This window comes from Aotus nancymaae, unplaced genomic scaffold (genome assembly GCF_030222135.1).
Source record: "Aotus nancymaae isolate 86718 unplaced genomic scaffold, 86718_ANA_hifiasm-v0.15.2.pri h1tg000059l, whole genome shotgun sequence".
NCBI lineage: Eukaryota > Metazoa > Chordata > Mammalia > Primates > Aotidae > Aotus > Aotus nancymaae.
Genome location: NW_026988473.1, coordinates 49,139,390 through 49,155,452, shown reverse-complemented (window position 1 = coordinate 49,155,452; position 16,063 = coordinate 49,139,390).

Below are 16,063 nucleotides of genomic sequence, written 5' to 3'. Positions count from 1 at the left end.
GAATCATCCCCACACCAGGCTAATTCTAGATTCCTGACCTAAAGAAACTGTGTGAGATAATGCTTGTCATTTTCAGTTGTTAAATTTTGGGTAGTTTGCCATGCAATAATAGATGATACCGTTCTCATCTTATACAGGGATAGCAATTTTCCTCCTTTTCTATCCTATCTCCTATATCTAACTCTAGACCTGTATATTGAGTCAGATCTTCACATGCTGTAAGGCAGGGGTCCCCTCCCTCTGAGCCATGGACTGGTACCTGTCCATGGCCTCTTAGGACCAGGCTGCACAGCAGGAGGTGAGTGGCAGGTGAGTGAGTGAAGCTTCATCTGTATTTAAAGCCATTTCCCATTGCTTGCATGACAATCTGAACTCTGCCACCTGTCAGATCAGCAATGGCATTAGATTCTCACAGAAGCACAAACCCTATTGTGAAGTGCACATGCAATGGATCTAGGCTGCATGCTCCTTATGAGAATCTAATGCCTGATGACCTGTCACTGTCTCCCATCACCCCAGATGGGATCATCTAGTTGCAGGAAAACAAGCTCAGGGCTTCCACTGATTCTACATTATGGTGAGTTGTATAACTTGTGTCATTATATATTACAATGTAATAATAATAGAAATAAGGTATACAATAAATATAATGAGCGTGAATCCAACCCCCCTCACCCCCACCCCCACCAATCCCCCATACCAGTCCACGGAAAAACTGTCTTCCACAAAACCAGTTCCTGGTGCCAAAAATATTGGGGACCATTGCTCTAAAGGACCAATTATAAAGTAAGTTTGAGAAGAGAAGGATTACATGCCAGAAGAATGGCAAGATTTTGCTAAACTGCACTGGCAAAAAGCTGGAGAATATATGTAGAAATAGACTCTTGAAGATGCAAGATCAAGAAAAAAGTAACATAATTTTAGATTGGGCTGAATGTAGTGATATGAGAACATTTAACTGAGATTCTGGTACTAGTTCAGGCAGCTTTGAGCGTTCTAGTTATGCTCAGCTGATTAATTAAGAGCTAGACTGAACTGGTGACTGAAGCCAAATAGGACTGAGTTGCCAATACTTTTTTTTTCTTTTTTGAGACAGTCTCACTCCGTTGCCCAGGCTAGAGTACAGTGGCCAGTTTCAGCTTACTGCAACCTCTGCCTCTTGGGTTCGAGCGATTCTCGTGCCTCAGCCTCCCAAGCAGCTGGGATTACAGGCATGTGCCACACACCCAGATAATTTCTGTATTTTTAGTAGAGATGGGGTTTCACCATGTTGGCCAGACTGGTCTCAAACTCCCAACCTCAGGTGATCTGCCTGCCTCGACCTCCCAAAGTGCTGGGATTATAGGTGTGAGCCACTGCACCTGACATGCCCCAATAAATTTTGTTTATCATTTTAGATGCGGGGGTACATGTGAGGTTTGTTATATAGGTAAACGCGTGTCACAGGAGTTTGTTGTGCAGGTTATTTTGTCACCCAGGTACTAAGCCAATAGTTATTTTTTCTGCTCATCTCCCTCCTCTCACTTTCCCTTTCCATCCTCAAGTAGGCCCCAGTGTCTGTTGTTCCTCTTTGTGTGTCCATGTATTCTCTCATTTAGCTCTCACCTGTAAGTGGGAATATGCAGTATTTGCTAAGGGAATATGCATTAGTTTGCTAAGGATAATGGCCACCAGCTCCATCCATGTTTCTGCAAAAGACATGATCTCATTCTTTTTTATGGCCACATGGTATTCCATGGTGTATATATGTACCACATTTTCTTTACCCAGTCTGTCATTGATAGGCATTTAGGTTGATTCCAGATCTTTGCTATCGTGAACAGTGCTGCAATGAACATTTGCATGTATGTGTCTTTATCGTAGAATGATTTATATTCCTCTGGGTATCTACCCAGTAATGGGATTGCTGAGTCGAGTAAATTTCTTGATATAATGCTGAAGATAAGCTCCAAAGGTTTAGGAATAAAGAAGAAAGCAAACTTGAAGTGGGCTTTTTGTTTGTTTTTTAAGACAGAGTCATGCTCTGTTGCTCAGGCTGGAGTGCAGCAGCACAATCATAGCTCACTGCAACCTTGAACTCCTGGGCTCGAGCAATCCTCCTGCCTAGGCCTCCCCAAAGTTCTTGGATTACAGGTGTGAGCCACTGTTCCCAGTCTGAAATGAGTTGTTATTTGTATTGGATTATCAACTTTGGTGTCCCCCAGAGGGCCTAGAGCACATTATCTTCACACCATAACATGAATAGATAGACTGGTGAGTATAGTGCAAGCGTCCCTGAAGATTACCATAATGGCTGTCCTCTGGGGATAGAGGTTGCATATGTGGGCACTGAAATAGACATTTTTTTTCCCTCTTCCTTTCTTGTTCTTTTTTCTTTTCTTTTTCTTTGAAATGGGCTTTCTACTTTCAGTGGTGGTGAGGGATCCTAAGGTGATAGAGGCCAGATAACAGAATATAACTGCTATAGTAACATTGGGCACAATTACCAAGAGGGGTAATTGAAAGTTCTGACCTACAGAGATCTTTGGTGGTGGCTAATTGATCATAGTTTTTTGTACTAAAATAGACATGTAGCTCACTAAGGACTTAAAGATTTGTGAAAATGAACAAACTCGAGGTAAGGAAAACACAGGCCTGACTAGAGACACCACTAAAAGATTCCACATCTATTTCTATTCCTGAGAAGTTCAGAGATTCAGAATACAGAGTATGCAATGTACCTTTGAGAAAGAACTGTGTGATTAAATCAAAAGTATGATAAATCTTTCTCTCGGCCTTCAATCAAAAGGACATATAGCTATTTGCTAGGGTAAAATTGTGCACAGGAGGAAAGGAAACATCTTGACCTTTGAGGGATTATCAGACACAAGTGTTAATCCTTGGTGGCCCAGAATACTATGCTCACAGACTCACTGGTCTTACTGTACATTCCATCATACAGAAGCAGCTGGCCTTTAGAACTCCTGAACAGCTTTTTGAAGACAGTTCCAGCGCCAGTAGGGAAGGAATGCTGTGCAAAGTTAGGATATTGCCTTATAGCAGAGATTAGCAAATTATAGTCTGAGGCAAATATGGCTGAAATCCTGTTTTTGTAGTTTTTAAGAATTTTTTTTTAATACTTTTTAAGGGTTGTAAAAAAAAAAAACAGGAAATGTGACAGATATCAATCATGTGTGGCCTTTAAAGCCTGGAATATTTATTATCTGGTCCTTTACAGAAAAAAGTATGCCAATTTCCGTCCTACAGCAATGTGCTGTGAACCAGCAACCAAGAGCTGTTTTTGCCTTATTTATATCAGCTGGGAAGCCCAGGCATGAGATAAACACCTCCCACTATGATACCCACTGATGCACTCACAAATGTTTTGCTTTCTATAACTTTGAGCTTTGCCTATGTAGAACTCTTAGTATCCAAGGGAGAAATGCTCTACCCAGAAAACCTAAGAATGGTTACTCTTAATTGGAAGTTTACTAACCAGCTGTGGATCCTGGCAATATGAAGATGGAATAGATAATGAAGGAAGGATGTGGTAAATAGTTTACAAGACCAGTTGTAGAAATAAAGATGTAGTAGCTACCCATCTCCTTTATTCTATTTTGTATATATCTATATAGGTTAATCATTCCCATTGACTTGTTTTCTCTCCTCATTTATATAAAGTATATTTGTAATTTAGCTAATGATATTGTATTTATGTTTATTAATTTTGATAATTATACTATAATTATATAAGATGTTGACATTAGGGGAAGCTATGTGTAGGTATTTGTACTATTTTTGCAACTTTTCTGTAAGTCTAACTTGATTTATGTATTTATTTTTGGGACAGAGTCTTACTCTATCTCCCAGGCTGGAGTGCACTGATGCAATCTCAGCTCACTGCAACCTCTGCCTCCTGGGTTCAAGCGATTCTCCTGCCTTAGCCTCCCAAGTAGCTGGGATTACAGGTGCCTGCCACCACACCCGGCTAATTTTTGTATTTTTAGTAGAGACAGGGTTTCGCCATGTTGGCAGGCTGGTCTCGAACTTCTGACCTCAGGTGATCCGCCCACCTTGGCCTCCTAAAGTGCGGGATTACAGGCGTGAGTCACCACACCCAGCCAGTCTAACTTTATTTCAAAATAAACTTCATTTCAAAATAAAAAGTTTAGGCTTGGCATGGTAGCTCACACCTTTAATCTTAGCACTTTGGGAGGCCAAGATGGGAGGACTGCTTGAGGCCAGAAGTTCAAGAACAACCAGGTCAACATAGTGAGACTCCATCTTTATTTAAAAAAAAAAATATATATATATATATATACACACACACACACACACACACACACACATATATGAAATTTAAAAAGCACAATTATGCAAACATAAAGAATATATAACTTAGAAATACACTAAGTGATGAAATTTTAGCTGCAATGTGGCAATAAAAATATGATACACTAAAATAACGTTTGCTCCTTCTTTTTTAGATGCAAATGACACTAAATATATCTTACAAATTACACTAGAGTAATACCAGGAATATTTATTTGTAACATTTTAAAAATACATATATATTTTTAAATAGAGACAGGGTCTCACTGTGTTGCCCAGGCTAGTGTTAAATTTCTGGGCTCAAGTGATCCTACTGCCTCAGCTTCCCAAAGTGCTGGGATTACAGGTGTAAGCCACTGTGCCCAGCCATGGACTTCTTCTTCTATCACTTCTTTACTATTTCCTCCCTAAAATTATCTCATGTCTCTCTCTTTGTAACTATGAGATACTGGAATTCCTGCATTTATTTTACATATCTCTTAAATCACCCTCTACATTATCTTTGTTCTTTTGGAATAACTCTTTAGTGTACTGTTCCAGTTTTGCTAGTTTGCTCTTCATTGAAGAAGTCCATTCACTGTTTAGTCCACCTTTGAATTTTTAAAAATTGTATTGTATTTATTTATTTTTTGGAGACAAGATCTGGCTCTATGCCTAGGCTGGAGTGCAGTGGTGTGATCTCAGCTCACTGCAACCTCTGCCTCCTGGGCTTAAGCCATCCTCCCACCTCAGCCTCCTGAGTAGCTGGGACTACCCCCAGCTAATTTTTGTAATTTTTGTAGAGACGAGGTTTTGCCATGTTTTCCAGGCTGGTCTTGAACTCGTGAGCTCAAGTGATCCACCCACTATGGCCTCCCAAAGTGTCAGGATTACAGGCGTAAGCCACCACACCTGGTGTAATGTTTTTTAAATGTTAACAATCTTTAACTGGTTCTTTTTCATTATTAACAATATTCTCTCATATTCCTCTGGGGATAGTCTATATACAAACTGAATTTTAAATAAACATATGAGGTGCTTAGAATGCCTGACACCACACCAGGATGCACAAATTATTATTTCAAAGATCCTCCTTTGTTTACTCTGATAACTATTTGCTTTTTGTTGTCTGGTGTCATGCTTTCATGGTATTGGCCTTCCTTGGTCATTTGGTTGTTCTCTTCTTGGTATTTCCTGTTCTCTGTGTATGATGCCATTTCTGTTTATCATGGTTTGCTCTAGTAATTGTGAGGGAAGGATAAAATGTAATCCTGGACAGGGTATGCCAGTGGCTAATATTCTGAGTGTGAAATGAGGCTTCCTTTCTCAGCTGCAGTGTAGCCACTGGGGTACTGACTGGCTTATTGGCCCCAAGTTTCCAGAGTCACTGTGCTAGCTAGGGGCAAATACTATTCTGGGGTACCCTTGGCTTTGAAGAATGAAAGCAGGAAGAAGCCAACCCAACCAGAGGTTTCAAATTTCATTTCCCAAAAATTATCCTTTATAGTTGGTCTAGGACGCTGTGCCATCCCCACCCCCGCCTTCTACTCCCCTACGCCACCTATCAATTCACTTTTTTTTAATTGATCACTTCTGAGCCTGAATTCTTACTCTGCCAATTTGTTCCCACCTCCCTTCTTTCAGAGACACCTCAAAATTCCAAGTCTGCTGGTAATCTTGGGCTCCAATAATCCTCAATAATCTTGAGCAGGCTGAGCATGGTAGCTCAAGTCTATAATCCCAGCATTCTAGGAGGCTGAGGCAAGAGGATTCCTTGAGGCCAGGAATTTGAGACCAGCTGGGGCAAAACAGCAAGCCCCTATCTTGACAAAAAAATTGATAATTAGCTGAGCATCGTGATGTCTACCTATATTCCTAGTTACTCAGGGGGCGGAGGCGGGGGGAGGATTACTTGAGGCCAAGAGTTTGAGGTGGCAGTGAGCTATGATGGCATCACTGTACTCCAGCCCGGAGTGAGATCCTGTCTCTTAAAAAGAGAGGAGGGCTTAAAAAACAAAAACAGTGCCTTGGTCACCTGATAAATTCAGAGTCATTGTTCAGACTCAAATACAGCATTCCTCTCTATGAATTTGTCTTTGACTCATACTTTATTCACCAGATTTTTTTCTCTAACTTTCACAGGTCCTTGTATAAATCTTTATTGTTATTTATAAATGTCTGTCCCCACACCTCATTAAACTGTGAATAATTAACAAATGAAAGACATGCTCTCCACATATCTATTAGTAATACTAGCGTATCCACCAGATTATTTTCCTTAGATAATCTTACTGAGAGGTAACTTCTACTTTCTGTGATTTTAAAATATGAACTAAAACTAATTCATTATCACAGACCAAGAAGGAAAAAGAGTTAACTGTCCCTATCTCTTAAGAAAATTGGTTAGGATGAACAATCCTTGGAAAAAGTTAGAATAAAGGTAGCTAATCCATGCCACAAAACAAACATTTTTAATGCTTTAGGAAAATTCATCTCTAGGCATGTTTATGCTAACCATAAACGCAAAATAAATAAAATAAATAAAAATATATAAAATTCCATGTATTCACTGAGAGAAGAGTAACATATGGAAATACTGTGTGCTTTGTAGTCCAGCAGATGTAACTTGGAATCTCAGGTTTGCTACTCATAAGCTTTGTAGAACTGGATAAGCAACTTGAGAACCCAGATCCTGAAGGAGATGCCTTCTAAAGTGGCTCACTGTGATTTCTGCCTCCTGGTATTCAAGCCCTTGTGTAATAACCTCCCCTTGAATATGGGCTGGACCTAGTGACTTGCTTTCAATGAATAGAATATAACAAAAGTGATGGATGTCACTTCTGAAACTAGGTTACAAAGGATTATAACTTTGGTCTTACTGGTGCTTTCTCACTTGCTTGCTTTGATGAAGCTAGCTGGCATGTTGTGACATGCCCTGTAGAATCCATGTGTCAAGGAACTTCCAACAGCCTGAAAGAAACTGAATCCTGCCAATAGGAGTAAGCTTGGAAGTGGATCCTTCCCTAGTGGAGTCTTGAAATGACTGCAGCTCTTGTTAACACCTTCACTGCAGCCAGTGAGAGACTCTGAAGCTAAGCTCCACCTGATTCCTGACATAAAGAAACTCTGAGGTAATAAATGTTGATGTTTTAAGACACTACGTTTTGGAGCAATTTGTTAGGCAACAGGTAACTAACACATAGCCTTAGTTTCTTCAACTCTAAAATGGGGTTGATAGCTTACCTCACAGAGTTGTTATCATGGTTAAATGAAATACATACATAAAGCATCTGGCATCCAATGTGATCAAAAAGAAAAAAAAAAACAAAAAAGGTAACTATTATTAACTCAATCTACTAAATATCTCTACCAGGCAATGTTGTGTTATAACATTGTTAGTATTATAATAATGATTTTTTAATAATGCTATAACATTTTACATAGGGATTTTGCATGTATTACATTATTTGATTCTCAGAGCAGGGCTGTAAAACAAAGAATAAAATATTATTCCTCTTAAAAGAAATGGAGAAACTGAGGATCAAGTGACTTGAACAAGGGTCCACAACTAGAAAGTGTCAGAGCTCAGATTCAAATCTAGTCCTTTTCCCACGACTAACATATTGATATTAAACACTCACTTAATGAACTATTAGGCATCAAGCATTATTCTAAGCCTTGAGAATACAGAGGTGGATAAGAAAGTCAAGGTTCCTGCCCTCACTGATATTACATTCCCTATTCTACTCTATAAAATTGGAAATAACAACTTAAATTTATCATTAAACATTTCTTATGTTTAGTCTGTTTTTTTGATTTAGTCTGAATTAGCATGTTTTAAAATATTTTATGACTTGGAAATGCTACATTAACTTTGTCCAGATTCCTAAGTTCATTTCAATACCAGTGATGTAATACAAGGCAGAGGTATGGTTGTATGTTTCATCATTTGACTAGCTAAATACCAAGTAAATGCTCCATACATACACCAAACAATTGTTTATTGATTTTCACAATAGAGTTTGTGTCTTGAACTTCAAGCCTTAACAAAGGTTTGATAAGTACTATTCATCTCTCATGTTCCTGAATAAAGTTTAGTTGGTGAAATTCTGCCTTTTTTCTTAGAGTACAAAATTAAGCAGAAATAGAATAGGTAGAGTTTAGGGGTGCTGCACAATTTAGGAATTCCTGGAATTACTTGATGCATGCAGGAAAAATGTGAGAACTTCATAACTGGTAGTCAGTCTATTGTGAAAGTATTATAGTAGGACTCAAAACAGACTAGAGCTCTGTATTTGACTGGATACTGAAGGCTGAGTAGCTCATTTTCTAAAATAAGTACACAGTATGATTGTCAGAAATGTTTTTTTCCCCCCAAAGCCTTTCTGAAAAGGAATGTTGGCTAGCCCTTCAACATAAATGATGTTAAAAAAGAAAATGAAAATGGATGTCGGGTTAGTTCCTGATGACAGCTGTGTGGTCAAATTATGGTGCTTTGATAGGCCATAAATATTTTTAAAAGCTGGGATGGGTATTTGCAAAGTGGAATGCTGTTTAGGTACATGTATTCTACAGCCATCTTCACTCCTGCCTTTCAAAATAGGTGGTTGGTTGAGAAAAAAAAAGTGCATAAATATTGAATGAACCTAGGAAAATCTGTCAAGAATTCCAAAAACTTCTGAGACTTTGATAATATACCATTTTTTACTTCTTAAAGTATAAGTGGTGTCTAACCTTTACATTTATACATCTAAGAATAGCAAAAATAACACTTTGCATTTTAAAAGTCCCAAAGTGCTTCTGGAGTGTTAGACAATTATTCTTCCATAGCTATAAAATGATTGTATAATCTATTCCAGAATTAATTGCCTAACACCTAGGAAGTGTTCTGGAAACAGACATCCAGAGTGGTCCTTAAAATATTATTTTAGTAGCACTGAGAAAAACTTTGGAATAAAATCTCATTCTGTTATTCCAAGCTTACTCAGTGCTTATTATTCAGATCAGGGTTCCCCTGGGCAGGAAGACAGTGGCTAGTTCTTTATACGAAGTCTTGAAATCATACGATCCAAGGTGATTCAAGGTGGAGGGAATTTAAAAATTAAAAAAAAATAATTCCAACAGTGAAATTCCTAAGGCTGAGTCTTTGCTCTTCTACCCACTAGGTATTCTGGTCTCCTTTTCCCAAAACAACAGAAGAGTGGGGAAAGATTTATGACGGCCAAAAGCACATGGTGGTAGGAAGCCAACTTGAAGAGTTAGTAGGTGGCTTAGCAAATATTCATGCCTTCACTCAACTAAAACAAAAACAAAACAAGTCAAATTTGGGCTTTTACAGATAATAGGCTTTTGTTTCATCAATGCACTACACTTCTTTATGACAAAATGTAACAACCAGGAAATTTGGCATACTCCCAAATTTGGATAGTTGTTCAATTTAACAGTCCCAAGGAGCCTAACATGGTGCTGTGTGGGATGAAAAGAGGTTCAAAGTATGGTGACTGCTCTTAAAATTAAGATACAGAATCTTTCAATTAAATGTGTATTTTCTTTTTCTTTCTTTTTTCTAATATGTGTATTTTCTAAAGTGGGGTCCTTAAACTGCTGAATTTCCTCAGAAGTCTTTTGAGAGTTGCAGTATCTTCCAAGCTTTGAGCTTTTCAAAAGAAAGGTTATGTAGGTGGCTATTACATCTGTATTAATAGGTCTAAGATACTCATTACAATAGCTCTTCCCTCAATTCCCTCATACATTTGCAATACTCCTTAGAGGAGGTAACCTAACCCTCACCCCTTCCCCCTGTTTGAGAACCACAGTGACTTCTCAACACATTTGAAATAAAATCCCAATTCCTTATACTGGCCTGTAAGACCCTGAGTCCCCTGCCTCCTTCCTACCTACTGACAATTTCTATGATGCATTCCTTGGACAGACCTCACTCTTTCCTGCATCAGGGTATTTGTACTTGCTTTCTCTCCCTCTGGAATATTCTTTCCCCAATGTTCATTTGATTGGCTCCTTCTTATCACTGAGGTCTCAGCTCAAATGTCATTTTCTTGGAAAGACCTTAGATCACTTGCAGTTAAGACCCTTCTTCATTTACTCACTTCCAAAAAAATTTCCCTGTAGCATTTATTAGTTTATTGTCTGTCTCTCCCACAAAAATATAAATTCTTTGAAAGCAAACACATCATTTTTGTTTCTTGCTGTTGCTATAGATTTAGTCTAAGTTTGCTATTTCTTTCAGCATGCCTGAAATTTTAGCAAGTTAGAGACAAATGTAGGCACTCAGGTTACCACATAAAGTCTCTGCCCTCTTCTTTGTGTTGGGTTTAACCACAAGCTGGTAGCTAGAGTGGCACTATTCTTACTCTCACATACACAGGACACTTATCTCTTCCTTATGAGTGAGGAAGTATCTTTTTTTTTTAAAGCCCCATACTATTGCCCTTGCTTTTCACTGGTTTGTATTGAGTCACATACTATTCCTGGACCAATTCTGTGGTCACAGTAATAATATACCTCCAGTAGGCTTATATCCACATTTCTCAACAATTTTTGTTAAGGGCAATTGCATTACACTCACCAGTGTCTTTCAAGGAGTGGGCCATAACCTGAGAATGAATTAGGAAATTAACTCTTGGGTTATAACCATCACTTAAAACATTAACCAGCCTATAAAATTTGAAACTGCATAATATATATGAGGAGTTATTCGTTTTATGAAACTTTGATGTATATATACAGACACACACCTGGATCACAACATAGAATGTTTCTACTTGTGGGTTGGTGTCAAAAAAAGTTTGAAAGTTACCATCTTAGACAAAACAGGTTGACTCCCAAAGCTGGAGTAGGGTCAGCTTCTGATTACGTAGGGAAAGAATGGATATCTGAAGTAAAATTAGGGTATGATTTGGAAGAGGAAAATTCATGCCAGGGAGATAGCCAACAATTTCCACTACAGCCTGCTTGACACTTTAGTTACTGGATTCCAATACAGTCATAACCAAACATTTTCATTTCCCCTCCAATGTTTTCTAAATTTCAAAGTATTTATCCATTCCAAAAAAGCACTTCATATTCTTTCCATCCAACAAGTATCCATGATGGGGCAACTCATATTTTATCATTTGGTTGGTGGAAAGCATTAAAGACTCATTGAAAAAGCTTGGCTCCTAAGACAAAAAAACATATATTTCAAGTGACTGAGCACATCTTATCACCCTAATCTTTACTTATGTTTAAATTCTGATCTTATGTGATTGGAACTTTAGAACTCATTCTATTTATTTACATATTTTGAGACAGGGTCTCGTTCAATCACCCAGGCTGGAGCACAGTGATGCAATCACAGCTCACTGCATTCTCTATCTCTTGGGATCAAGTGACTCTCCTGCCTCATCTCCCGAGTTGCTAGAACCACAGGTATGCACCACCACTCTTCTTTTTTTTTTTTTTGTAGTAACAAGGTCTCGCCACATTGCCCAGGCTGGTCTTGAACTACTGGCCTCAAGCAATCCTCCCACCTCAGCCTCCTGAATAGCTAGGACTACAGGTGCAAGCCACCATGCTCAGCTATCAGTTTTGTTGTTTTTTTTTTTTTTTGTAGAGACAGGGTCTTGCTATTTTGTCCAGGCTGGTCTTGAATTTCTGGCCTCAAGGAATCCTCCTTTGGCCTCTCAAAGTGTTGGGATGACAGGTGTGAGCAACTGCACTAAGGGGAGAGAGCTCATTCTAGTTCAGCACCTTTCACTTAAGGAACTAAGGCCTACAGAGGGAAATGAACTTATCTAAGGTAGTTAATTAGTTGCAGAACACAGTCTCTTAACACCCACTTAAGAATTCTTTCCATTGTACTAATTAACAGTATAGTTACGTCAACTTTTAAAAATAAAGGTAAACAAACATGTAAGTTCCAGAGGCAACTAGGTTTACATAGCTGACAGATTCTTTCAAGAACTGTAGGTGACTTACATTTTGGGCAGCAAAACTGCATTTTTAAGGAAAGGGAATTTATTAAAGAAATGTTGCTGGCTGAGCATGGTGGCTCATGCCTTGTAATCCCAACACTTTGAAAGGCTGAAGCAGAATTGCTTCAGGCTAAGAGTCCCAGGCTAGTCTAGGTGACATAGCAAGACCCAGTCTCTGCAAAAATACTACTAATAAAAGCTGGGCATGGTGGTGCATACCTGCAGTTCTAGCTACTCAGGAGGCTGAAGTGGGAGGATTCCTTGAGCCCAGGAGTGAGGTTACAGTGAGCTATGATGGTGTCACTGCACTGCAGCCTGGATGACAGAGACCCTGTCTCTAAAAAAAGAAATACTGCTTTTGAAGTGTTTGAAAGGCAAAGAGTAATTACTGCCTTATATGCTTAAGTGAGTTTAAGGCAACTGGTATGCATTACCACAGCTAATTTTTGTAGTTTTTTGTAGAGACAGGGCTTTGCCACATTGCCCAGGTTAGTCTCAAACCTGTGAGCTCAAGTGATTTGCCTGTGTTGGCTTCCCAAAATGCTGGGATTACAGGTGTGAGCCACTGCACTGGGCCAAAGTTAATTTTTGTAATGTTACTAATAGTAGGAATTGTCTTTTACCTTAATACTTCACTTTTTAAGCTAGGAAACTGAATTCACTGCTCACTTTTTATATTATTAGAAATTTACCAAGTTTTATGAAGGACCCATCATAGCTACAAAGAGCTTATGATTGGTGTATTTTTGTATGTGGGGTGGTAAGGCAAAACTAATCTATGAAATAACCCTAATTAAGAAATCAAGACAATTTCAATTACTGTAAATACAGGGATTAAAAGTGGTAAAGTCCTTTTGGGTTGGACACACGAGGGGGAATTTTACTGTTTCATGCATCAGTTGGAAGAGTAACTGTCACTTGAGGGTGCCATGAAAATATAATTTAGTCCTCAAATAGCTCTTCCACTTATTAAATGGAATGCTATTCATTTCTTCCTTTAGGAGTTGTTCTACTGGGAGAAAGGGTTTGTCAGAGGTTTCCCTCTAGCTCCAGAGTGCTTCATTATTAGTCTCACGGGTATTACAGTGACAGAAGGGTAACCAAAGGGCTTTGGAACTATGGAAGAAAGGGAGGCTGGCAGTGCTTCTTACTTGGTTTCCTTTAGTTTTATTTACAGAATAAAAAGCCAATTCTGAAGGGTAGGTAGCATTTAAATATAAAGGAAAAGAATCTTCTCTTTGGGATTCAGTCATGGTAACTACATTTAGGTAACCTAGAACTAGTTGCTATCAGGAACTCGACTTGTCTATTGTTCACCAGACTCACCTTCAGGTGCTAAAAGTCCATTCTCACTAGCCATGCGTGGCATCCACAATTTAGTCCTGATACATTACAGATAAAGTGAACAGTTGGCATCAACAACCAAGATGGGTAGGGTCAGCATTAAAAAGGTCTAGTAGCAGATAGCAGGGTCCCACATAACAGACTTGGATTTCAATGCAGGAATCTACTCTCCAAGGAGCTTAGGGGAAAAGGACTAGAAAACAAGAATGGTTTATGTTTTAAGAGGCTGACATCTTGGACAGATAATCTCATCAAGGGCTTGGATTCAGCAATCACAGGAGTCTAGGTGCCAGGCTTGAGGTACATGCTGGACACAGATATTAAGGCACTGCACATCCTTCTCAAACTAGGGTATAATTCTGGGACTAGTAAATAAAAAGCATTGTTTATACAATAAATTATGATACATCCTTTGGAGAATCAGTAGTTGATAGCAATTTACTCTATATTTTACATGAAAATAAAGTCATATTTTAAAGTAGACTACCAATTTTGGGTGAATTTAGAAGTAAACAGACTTCCAAGAAATGTCCAGATTCTAATAGGGAGTTTCAGGTTGTACTTCCAAGTCACTGTTTGATACTCTTAGAAAAGTTCGGAAGGCAATGATGGGAAAAAGAACTGTCTTTGAGAAAGACATATTTTAAACTAAATTCTGCTACTTACATATGACCTAGGGCAAGTCCAGAAATGACTGAATCCCATAACATTATTGTAAAGATTATAGATAACATACAAAGCATCTATTAAAGTGCCTGACAGGCTGGGTGAAGTGGCTCACACCTATAATCCCAGCACTCTGAGAGGCCTAGGCAGGCGGATCACCTGAGGTCAGGAGTTCAAGATCAGCCTGGCCAACAAGGTGAAACCCCATCTCTACTAAAAAAACTAAAACTAGCTGGGCATGGTGCCATGTGGCTGTAATCCCAGCTACTCGGGAGGCTGAGGCAGGAGAATCACTTGAACTCGGGGAGGCAGAGGTTGCAGTGAGCCGAGATTGCACTACTTCACTCCAGCATGGGCGAAAGAGCAAAACTGTCTCAAAAAAAAAAAAAAAAAAATTAGCCACGGGTGGTGGTGCACACTTGTAATCCCAGCTACATGGGAGGTTGAGGCATGAGAATTGCTTGAACCTGGGAAGCAGAGGTTGCAGTTAGCTGAGATCATGCCACTGCACCCCAGACTGGGCAACAGAGCGAGACTCTGACTCAAAAAAATAAAACAAAGTTCCTTACCGATAAATAAGTGCTTAATAAAGTAACAAGTGGAAAAAACCTGGGCTAGAAGTGTGTAATCTTGTTGTCTTGGATTAGGAAAGGTCCCATGGCCTAGTAAACTGTTGAGTCTCAGAGAACAAAAATTCAGATTAGAAGGGTGAAGTATAGATTCAAGTTTAACTGGAACATGGTTAGATACAGCAGAGAATTAATATATGCTGTACACCTGTTCCTGATCATCTACTATTAGGAGTTTTATATTTATACATTCACATTTAATCTTCATAACCCTTCAAAGGAGGCATAATTGTAATTTTATAGATGAAACAACTGAGGTTCAAGAGGTTCAGATTACTGTACATTACAAAGTAAAGTAGGTACTTGAACCTAGTCATTTTATCACACTCTGCCTTAACGGTGGTGGTGGGGGTGGTACCCCTACTCCCTGAAATGGAAGATAAGTTTCAATAAGTGAGATTAAATAATGGTTATCTACAGTAGCTCTTGATGACAGGAGTAACATGAATATTTAACACTGAGTTGGTGAACTGTGTTGCATGATATGACATAGGAAGAGTAGCCCAGAGACAGGAGATCCAGTCAGGAATTTTTTATAGTATTACAACTGATTTCTAATCTAAGCATCTCTAAAGTCACATTAATTTATACTGTATATGGAATTTACAATGATCTATGTAGGAAATGAGAAAGAAACAAAGTATCTGAAAATGCTCTTCACACTTTCTCCTCTTTCCCTTAATAGTTCAGCCTGAATCACAAAACTCAGACATTCCTCAATGACTTCTGCATAATGGCCACACTGAATTCTAGTTAATCGAACAAGTTTGCCAAAAACCTCAAAAGGGTAGCATTGTGTACACCTGCTACCATACCAATCAATGAATGTAGGAAACCCCCAATCCATTTTTTGTTGGTTCACTTTCGCTAGCATTTTTTTCCTTTATTGAGCATTTAATTTAGTAAAGCCTTTTTCCAGATAATGTAGATAGAGAAGGATAAGACTCGGTAAAACTGTCTATGAGCTCAATCTTAAAATATTGGGAACCATGAGACCATCAAGTTCACAGTTGAGACAGACACAAACATTAAATACAAGTATGAAACAGAATCAAAATAGGAAGATACAGAGAATGAAAGTACCTACAAGTCAAAGTGTTGAAGCAAATAGGAGCCTATCAGAAAGATGGGGACAGAACTGTTTTTTGAGACCTAAAACCA